This window comes from Conger conger, chromosome 2 (assembly GCF_963514075.1).
Source record: "Conger conger chromosome 2, fConCon1.1, whole genome shotgun sequence".
NCBI lineage: Eukaryota > Metazoa > Chordata > Actinopteri > Anguilliformes > Congridae > Conger > Conger conger.
In genome coordinates this window covers 57,319,564-57,330,714 of record NC_083761.1, presented here as the reverse complement: position 1 = coordinate 57,330,714, position 11,151 = coordinate 57,319,564, and the positions used below count along the sequence as shown (strand labels likewise).

General features: G+C 38.4%; 1 pseudogene; it reads right to left on the bottom strand.

The window, feature by feature from the left end:
* Positions 1 to 2,176: 2,176 nt before the first annotated feature.
* On the bottom strand, positions 2,177 to 10,731 carry LOC133121265 (cytochrome P450 3A56-like; annotated as a pseudogene).
* Positions 10,732 to 11,151: the final 420 nt, after the last annotated feature.

The window sequence follows — 11,151 nt, the reverse complement described above, 5'->3', positions numbered from 1 at the left end:
GCCAGTCCACCATCCAGAAAGCAGACTTCATATCGGCCTATGCCTCCCACCTTCTTGTTTTAACAGAAACGTGGCTCTCACAAGAGAGCACAGCCACCCCGTCTGCCCTTTCCTCTGCCTTCTCTTTTTCCCACACACCCCGACCCACTGGCAGAGGAGGTGGCACAGGTCTCCTAATCTCATCCTCATGGAGATCTAGTGTCTTCTCCTCATCCTTCTCCTTCTCCTCTTTTGAATTTCATGCGGTTTCAGTTACTTTCCCATGCAAACTCTTTATTATTGCTATTTATCATCCCCCTCCCAGGTCCTCTTGGTTGAGATGGACATCCTCCTTAGCTCCTCACCAAACAATGGCACTCCCCTGATCCTCCTGGGTGACTTCAACCTGAACTCAGAGTCCACCCAGTCCACCTTTCTCTCCCTCCTTTCCTAATTTGACCTTATCCTCACACATTCCCCTCCCACCCATAAAGCAGGCAACCTTCTTGACCTGGTCTTCACAATGAGCTGCACAACAACCAACCTCTCAGTAACACTGCTCCATATATCTGACCACTCCTGCATTTCTTTTTCTCTTCCACTCTCCTCTAACACTCATCCATCCCTCCCACCATCCACTGTCAGCGCAACCTACACCACCTGTCTACCTCCACCCTCTCATCTGCAATCCTCTCCTCCCAACCATCTGTGGAGTCTTTCTCTCGACTGTTTCCCGACGATGCTGCCACAACCCTCATGTCCTCTCTCTGATCTTCCTTTGACTCTCTGTGTCCCCTCACTACCAAACTAGCCCAGGCCTCCCTCCCCAGTCCTTGGCTTTCTGATGTTCTACAATTTGAACAAGTCAAACTGCAGGCAGCGGGGAGAAAATGGAAAAGGCTCTGTCTCCCCAGTGACATAGCTTCCTTCCATGCCCTCCTATCATCTTTCTATTCCTCTGTCTCTCTTGCTAAATCTTCTTTCTTTCACTCTAAAATCAATGCAGCTGCCTCTAACCCTCGCAAATTGTTTTCAACCATCTCCTCTCTTCTCACACCCCTCCCCCTCCTCCCGCATCACTCACAGCTGATGACTTTGTCTCCTTCTTTGAAAAGAAGGTAGATGACATTCGCAATTCCTTCCTTTACAATATACACCATATTTCCTGACGGAGAAAGCCACCCAGCTCCTAGGTGCTCATCATTTCCCGCCTAGATTACTGCAACTCCCTCCTAGCCGGTCTCCCAGCTTGTGCCATCAAGCCCCTCTAGCTGCTCCAGAATGCTGCAGCCCGCCTGACCACCTATCAGCCCAGGTCAGCTCATGCCACCCCACTCCTCATTGGCCTTTTTAATTGCTCCCTACTCCCCAGCAAGACCACTCCGGTCTGCCAGCTCTGGTCACTACAAGCACCTGGCGGTCAAGCTGCATGTTCACCCGTTTTCCATTCTGGTTCCTCGGACAGAATCCCTCCCCATATTTCGACGCAGACTAAAAACACACCTTTTCAAACTATGCCTTAGTCTGCCCACATGATTTCCCCCCCCCCCCCCTTCCAATATCCCTCTTGTCTTACCATACCATTACCATTACCATTACCATTGCCTTGAAGCTTTAACCTGTGGAACAACCTATGCACTTTGGATTAAAAGCGTCTGCCAAATGACAAAAATGTAAAAAATATATATATAAAAGATGTCTTCATACTGGTCTCCCTGCAGTTGCCATCAGCTCATTGGTTTTAAGAAGCAGCAGGAACATAACCACTTTGGAGAATATAACATTGTCCCTATATTACATTTTCACCCACCAATGTTGCTATTGCAATGATGACTAGTGATCTAGTCATTTGTGATCAGTCTTTCGATCTCGCCTGTTTATTAAGACATGCATTCATAATATAAATGTATGGAAAAATGCATAGATTACTAACTGGAAAATAGGTTAAATAGTTATTTCCCCAATTACTGCTGACCTTACATTACTAAGATATTATGTCAACATACATGTTTGAGTCGGAAAAGATTTACACATTAGTTAATATATATTTATTTTTTTAATTTATTTTTTTATTAAACATTCTCAATTTCATTCTAATTGTGGACCTGCAGGATCAACTCTGTACGGTCAGTTATGCAACATATGTTATTTACATACAAGCCTGTCTAATTCCCTGGTTTTTGTTTTCTTTATTCGTTTATTCCTCTTTCTTTGTGCTACCACGTGGAACAAACTTCAGTTTTAATGGAATTTTAGGAGAAAGAAGTCCATGGGCGTCCAGCTCCAAAGGGATCTAATGACAGACAGAAACATATTTGTATATCAATATATCAGGCCATATCAAGGTTACTGACTGAAGAGCATTCATCAAAATGACATGCTCAAATCGATCATATAAACAAATATCGGAGTCTTCCTGTCCTACAATAAATGGACAACTACCAAGGAAATAGGATATTGTACAAATAAATGTATGTAATAGATTTTGTAATTTTTCATGAAACATAATACTCTTAAAAACCAAATAAAGCTATTGTCATTATTTCTGTTACTCTTATGGGTATAACCCCAATACCTTACAACATGTATAGCGTATTTATGACACTGACAGCTCCAGTGTTACATTATGTCCTAATGGTCATTAACATATTTTACTAATAGCTGGAATATTTGTGCAATAGCTTTTTTTGTGACATTATTAACTTGACACCCTATTCTCATTGCTTAAGAGAAGGCTTATGGTTCAACTATATTATAATTAGCTATACAGAAACTATAATACTAAGCCTTATTTTCTCCAATATAGATGAACAGTTGAAAGAGTACGTAGTGTCCTACTCATTCACAATGGCCTACATAAAAATAATTATTTACTACGCAGATTTTATCATTTCATTTTATGTAATTACATGATGTAATTATTGATGTAATTATTTCATTTTGCATGAATAAACAGGTAGAGAAAAATTTTGAACAATTTCAAATTTATTCAAAATTGAATAGGACTCACCTCTGTTTCATCACATGTAACAATGTTGAAGTTCTGAAGTATCTGAACCACAGCGAGTTTCATTGTGATAATGGCAAACCTCATTCCAATGCAGTTTCGAGGACCAGCTCCAAATGGCAAATAGATGTAAGGGTCCATGCTGTCTTTGTTTTCTTTACTAAACCTATGTGGGCAATCAAGATGGAGGTTTGCATATTTAGAAGCTACACATGCCTAAAAGTGACATGTTCGCCTAAATATGCCAAAACAATGCATGGAATTAACAATAGAAACATTAAAAGGGAAATGTATTATCCTTTGAGCTTAATTCTTTCTTAAATTTAAACATAATATGAAGTCAAAATGTCCTTTGATTTGCAATGGTGTCATTTTCCACAGCATCCTACTGTACCTCTCAGGTTTGAAGACTTCAGGTTCTGACCATAATTCAGGGTCACGGTGTAAGGCATAAGTTGGAATTGCCACGGTGGTCCCTTTAGGAATGGTCACCCCATTGATCTCAACGGTCTTCTTGCAAACCCTCTCAAGACGAGCAGCAATAGTGTAGAGCAGGGGTCGGCAACCCTGGTCCTGGAGAGCCGCAGGGTGTGCTGGCTTTCGTCTCCACCTTAAAATAAGCAACCGATTCAGACCCAAGAAACCAGGTGAGGTGAGTTAACTGTGCAATCAATGGCTTTCATTGATCAATTAATGCCAAGTAACAACGAAAGCCAGCACACCGTCCAGGACCAGGGTTGCCGACCCCTGGTGTAGAGCCTCAAAGACTCATTCAGTACCATATCCAGGTACTCCATGTGCATCAGTGGTTCATAAGTCACTGGGGCCTTCAGAATGCAAGATAAAAATGCTTTCATATCTGAGAAAAACTGGATGCTTCATGAGGATTTTATTTACTTGTGGTAATTGTAGTCTCGCACCACATTTGTGTAATGTCACTTGTAATGATGTTGATGTTGATGTTGAAATGAGTGCAATCCTCTGATCCGCAAGCTAATGACTGCTCTCCATACTAAAATCCAAATGGAATTCTACAGTAGAGCCAGTGTTTATGAATGAGAGATACAATATATATCATTCATGATAATATGTTACCTGCAAGATTCTGTTGAGTAGCTAGGGGTACTTAAATTGCACAAACACAAAGAACCCTGGTTTACTTGAGCTAACTAATGTCCAGTGGAATGAAAACAACTGTGTCCAGCTACTGTGCATTATCAGTGATAGTACGCTTATATCATGTGAACGATAAAAAATCAGACTGAACAATTTCCATTTTCATTATGAATTCTAAGCCTTTGAAGTTTCATTCCAGGATTCACCTTGTTTGGAAAAACTTGATCGATCTCCTCTTGTAGCGACTTCATGATTTCAGGGTTGGTGGCCAAGCTGTAGGCCAAGAATGAGAGGGTGCTACTGCTGGTCTCGTAACCAGCAAATACAAACATCATTGACTGGGAAAGAATTTCATGGTCTGTAAGACCTGCAATGTGAAACAAATCAATGTTTATATGGATTATACAGTATCTGTCGCCTTCTTAGTTAATAATGAAACCTAGTTTTTCCAGTCGTTGATTCTCCTTCATTCTTCCAGTAATGATTCAGAAAAGGTCCTTTTCAAAGTGAGAGGTGGTGTTCACCCTTGTGATTTGCTTCATCAATTTGGTCTCCAGCAGTTAATTGTCCTCAAAAAATGGTCTTCCTTTGAGAAATTCTGAATCAGTTGATCTCTTTCAAATAATAAATAATCATTTGCTTTGCACATTTAGTGATATACCTTTGAATGGTTCTCCTTTTGTGCCAAAGCTATTTTCAGGTTTCTGGGAATCCACTATCAGTTGTAGAAAATCCACTCGATTCTATGCATCACAGGCAACCACTTTATTAACAATTCTGTTTTTGGTTACAACAATTTGCTTTTTGGATCATAATTGTATAAAATATATAAAATAATGACTGTAAGGAAGAAGAAAGTATGATTTATTTTCTGTCACTTACCTTGTGGACTTTGATTTCACGCTGTGACTTTATTTTCTAAAGAAAGGTATAAAAGAAATCTGTCACAGATGATGGAAAAAAGGAAACTTCCATTTTCTCCAGCAGTGGGCTCAGAATAGGGAAAAAAGCTGAACAAATAACACAGAGGGCAGGTATGAAAATAACTTTCAACAAAGAGGGAAGTAGAAAACTAAGGAATTCATACAATATAATAATATAGTGTATAGCATAGTGAAGTAGCATATTATAGTAGCACGGATGAGTTGATTGAATTTCGTAATGTATACAATAATCTGTTTCATCATAAAACAAAAGGATAATATGAATGATGTTGTAACCTTTTACCTATCAAGAAGAACAGAGGATTAAAGAAACTAAAGTTGAGCATTTTCTTGATGTTTGTGACAAAGAGGTCCTTTGGGTTGTTGAGGGAATCAATGTCAACACTAAATGAAGTGCTGGTGACAACATCCATACTGTATGCACCAAAGAACCTGAAACACATGAAACACACACAGAAAAACGTAAACTACATCACTCACTGTATTTACTGAAAAATATATATGGACAATGAACACATTATTAATTATATATGCCTTCAACTGATTAAATACTTGGTACAAGTACTTTATCAGTTGGAGTCCCACATACATACTCAAAACTATTACTCGCCATCCTGTTCCCTGCCATCTTCACTGGTCCCTGCCTGTTTGCCTGCCTGCTCGCCCTCCTGTTCCCTGCCGGCTTCACTGGTTCCTGCCTACCTCACCTGCCTGTTCATCCTCCAATAAATGCCTCCAGTGAGGAGTGTTTAACCTGACTGTGGAATGTGTCTGCCTTTGGGTCCTTACCAGTAACTCATTGTAACATTATGAAATGTTTTGGCTTTTCTTTCTTCAGTGTGCAGATTGTAGACAGCCCTACAGATTTATGACGATGTAGCTGAAGCCATCTGTGGGCACTGTTCGCAGACTGCTATGCACCCAAATGTTCTCTAGACTGTGTCTCTGAGGGGTGACTGTAAGGGAAGAGTGGCTCTAAGAGTGGACACTCAGATTTATGAACAGCCTAATTTTATTTACTGAGCAGAGAAGCAAGCAAACTTCTGATGATTTTTCACATTGTTATCATTATTACATGGCTACAAAATATGATTTATTTACATATTCACAAATAAATATATACGGTACAGAGTTTCTAGTAGGGTACTGTTACAGTTTTAGTGTGCTCTAGATCAGTAGATATGCACTGACTGCAGGAACAGACTCACCTCTGTCACTCAGTTCTCAGAAAAGGGGCTCACAGTATGTTGTTGGGAATTAAGGTGGGTTTTCAGTGAACCTCTTGGTCACTGTGCCTTTATCACCAATATTACTCACCCTTCTGCTGCTTCCCCACGGTCAGCTGTTCTCTGCAGACCCTTCACCAAATTTTTTTGAATGTTCTTTCATGATTGTAAACATCTGTAAAAAGAAAAAGGTATGCTAAATATTTTAAAATGTACAATCATGTTGGAACATCTGAAAAAATAAGTAATTTCCATATTGTCCTCATCGTTTTTAAATGATATTTTCATGATATTTTCATTTGCTGAAAGGAATTCAGTAGACTTTCCTGCCTGCCATCTGAATTCAGTCTCACAAGGGAAAAATTGGTCATGTTCTTTTTGAAGAATCCACATTTTTGTGAGAGTTAGCGGAAGCATAAGTCTTTCAGTCGACCGCTGGTGAGAGAACACTCTGATTCTCCTCCACTCGTCGTCCTCCACAATAGAAATGGCATCATACAAGGGACCATTCAGATGTAAATTCTAAACACAAAGGATACACACTGATGCCTGCTTTTTTGCATTTTGCAATAATCATAATTTATTCTTGTTAATGTATTCAGATATTCTGTGACATAGTATTGGCTTACTCTTCTGTTTGTGAAAATTGAGTAGCATTCCTTGACCAGAATAGTTTTGATCATTCCTGGATCCATAACGGCCAGTACTGGCTGTCTTCCATCATATAAGCTTGGAGAGGGGCACAAAAGTAGAAAAGTACAAAGACATTTAAATATTAAAAACAAATTTCTTTGTAGATGATTCTGGGTTTTTTTTACAGAGGAGAGAAGCAAACAAACTTACGAGTAGAGATGTTCTGATACCATTTTTTTCCTTCCCGATACGGAGTACCAATCCAATACCTGTGCGTTAATTAAATATATATATATATATTTAATTAACGCACAGGTATATACGTATCTACAGGTACCAAACTTTCACTTCCTGTACCTCAGGCTCTAAAATGAGATGTTTCTCACTGATTTTTCATATTTATGGATAAAAGGCTAGTCATTTAGGAGTCAATACGAAAGTAACACACAAAGCGCCAGAATTTTGCTTTTGCAATAATTTTGCATTTATTTAAACTGTTGAGGTCAATTTGACCCCAAACATAAAAGTGGTCATTAACTCTTAACATAATAGGAGGACTAAAAAGTAGTTCTTAATTTTTAATTGGACCCAATATTATTTGTTATATAAACTTTTCACCAAAATATTTGCATGTCTTGTACAGAGTTTCAGTTAACTAATCCAAACTGAATACTCACCCCCATATTCTCCCATATTTCTTGAAACACTTCATATCTGAATTATGGAAACCCTAAAGACAAGAAACAAAAAAACAAGGTTGGCATCTAATGCTGTGAATTGAATTACACTATACACTCTACACTCTCTTTACATACATCATACATTCATGACATACATCATATCCAATATCGGCCAACTACCATGCCAACTAAATGTAAACCCACCTCTCGGTACTCCAACAGTGTTCCCATAAATGGTATGGGTTTTTGGTCGCTGAATTCCCAGTTTTTCAAAGAACCCATATGGCCAGCAACCATATCTGTCAATAGAAATGAAAAAGAAAACAATGGTGAACAGTGGCAATAGCAGTGAAGTCCAAGAAGGAAACCCCCAAACAGTATACAGTATATTTGGGTTCAGGTACCATTTAAGCCCACTTGTCTAATCACAGATGTCAGTGTCGGGATCAAACAGAATAACACCCAGTGTCTGATTCTTTACTTTACGTGACTTTAACTACTACACTGCCCTATTCAAATAAATAGACATATTATCTACATATACAAATCACAATACCATTATCATAATCAGTGCGAATATACAAAGACACTGTTTCTTAATCCGTTCTTTTTCAATGTGTGATTCAAAGTTTAAATATTATCAGATTTACAAAAGACTACTAAACCTGTAATATTGCAACACCATGCCCCATATTATGCCACTAACAATGCGCTACACACTGTAAAGTAGTCAAATTAACATATTGTTATTTGTTGTACAACAATCAAGCTTAGAGAAAATATAAGGAGGGCCCAAGTCGTTGTTGAAAAAAACAAGAGGAAACTCATTGTAGATTCTTCTGTTGATTTTTCTGAATGCACATTCATTGTGTACAGTCAATGATTCGCACAGCACTTGTAAAGTCGAAGTTTGACTAGATCAAATCCCTGCTATCAAAAACAATGCATGTCTCTGGGCATTGCTCAGTGCTTTATTATGCTGTGAAGCTTGTGAGTTTGCCTGTGGTCATTTCCCCACCCACTCTTTGTCTTTCTATTGGTCTAGAGTAAAATAAAATGACGTCATTCAATCTGATAACTTTAGATCACAAGATCGCGCAAATTTATTTCATGTAAAAAGCTTTTGAACTTGAAACTCAATATACTGGGGCCTATTCAGACCTCACACAGACATGCAGCTTGTAGCGGAGAGGCAAAGGTACATGATTGGGATCCAGAAGGTTGGTAATTCAAGCCCCGGTGTAGCCACAATAAGATCTGCACAGCTGTTGGGCCCTTGAGCAAGGCCCTTAACCCTGTGCACCTCAGCAATTTAAGTGCATTACACTTGGGTGGCTAACAGGTGCATAATTGTGGGATTTGTGCATGGGGTGGTTTGAGGGTTAGGCCTTCATCACACTGATATAATAGGCCTACCTTTTGCAATAAGGTGCAGCTGAAATAAAAATGGTATTGGCACTGTGGGGAGAAATCTAATATTTATGGATTGGCATGAGCTCTGTTGGATAACATATTGATTTGTATTATGAAACATCAATGTATTTAATGAATACATTTGTAAAATATATTATTAGATGGCTGTTTTAATTATTTTAAATTAAACCTTTAAAATCAAAATAGCCCATTGCATTTTGTTGAACACTAGGCAAGCCAGATCTCTTGCCATTAAAGAAAGGAGGGTTTTAATAAAGTTGGAGGGAAGTCCACATTTGTTCTCTCCAAAGTACATCTTTTTGTTTGGAACTGCTGGCTATTTTGACTAGAAACTGTCACACTTGGCTAACAATACTTCCAGAATGGCAAGGAGAGATATCACTAAAAATACATTTTCTACAAGTTCTGAAAGTGTCGAGATTCGGTGCGGTTTGTCTACCTTGGAGCAAATATTTTAATCATTGAGGGGTTAATTTGTGAAGGAGGTTTAGTTTTGTTGTATTCTAGCCAACAGCCTACACTTTTTGCTGTTTGATTTTGGTTTTGGTAATGCAAAAATCACATATTCCTCCAAACTATTTGGATAACGAATTTAGCCTACAACTTTTGCAAATTCCCCAAGCGCACTGTTTTACAATGTCCGTGATCACAATAAACTGACCTCTGGCTAGCCGACGAGAAAGTTATTTGTTATTGATACTCTATGAAACTAAAGACAATACAACTGCATCAATATCTTGCTAAACATCAGTGGCAGATGGCACCATCTAGCTACCAGAAGCAAACTGGGTGTGAATATTCCCCAAAATGTATTGTAATGTATTAGAAACCATGCAATATAGAGCAGGATTTTTGTTAGAAATTCTACTTTATTTCAACGTGGATTTTTAGCCAATTTATGAGCTGAACATAGGCTAATACCAGTTTTTAAGTGAATGTTGTTTACAAGGTGTTAAAAACCACAGTAGGACATGCCCAGACTTGCCCAGCTGACCTGACGTACCCATTCAAGTGTTGCTTGACTAAAATTGCAGAACATTAATGAGCACTCTATTATCGTAGACAGGAATATGTTTATATCAAGAAATTATGAAACCATTTCCAAAGTCATTGATTTGATTAACATCTGAAGTTGAAATCTTCTAAAGCCCAAACGTGTTTCAAGCCTGACAGAATGAGCTGCCTGATTCATGATGTCCTTGAAAACATATATTTACCAAGTAGTCAAAACACACACTGCTTGACTTCAAGTGCATTATACAACAGAATAATTATATTTCTTAATACTATTCCCTAAATTGACAATGAGCTCCATATATTTTTGACAAAGACATTTTTTGATTTGGCTGTGTACTCCACAATTTTCATATTTGTAAGCAATTCACATGTGGTTAAAGTGCACATTCTTAACTTTTATTGCATGGAATTTGTAACACTTGGTTTCACCATGTAGAAATTGCAGTAGAATTTCTGCTGACCTTTTCCACGTTAAAGAGATAAGGGAGAGGCTTTTGATAATTCAATACCCCCACCACCATGATTTCAGAGCACCATAACGTTTGGGACATATTAATGTTGCGTAAATGAAATAGTCGTGTTTATTACTTCATGGCTTATCCTTTGCATGCAATGATTGCTTGAAGTCTGTGACATCACCAGGCGCTGAGTAGCTTCTCTGGTGATACACTGCCAGGCTAGTTGCCTTTAGTCTTTTCTTCATCATGTGAAATCACATGGGTGAGTGACCAGTCAAGAATTGTCCTTTGGTCTTGGTGTCTGTGGCAAAATATATAAGCATATGAATGTATGTGCATTAATATGCTGTTTTTGTAAATATTCAAAATAAAATGTTTTTTGAGACTATTAAATAAATTTGGCCACGTAACTTGTGCAACATCCTCAGTCTTCATGTTAACGACCATACATAGAGTGTATCATAGAGTTCAGTGTTAACAACTCTATTATTCAGACCTGAGCAAGTTAACTGATGACTAGCCTCATCAGTCGAGATAAAAGTGGACATGAAAATTACCTCACGTTAGCATTCTGACTTGCCAAAGCTAAACTACCTTTTACAGCAGGTGAGACTTTCAAAGAAATTGCTTGAAAAATTGGGCCAAAATCTTCTGCGC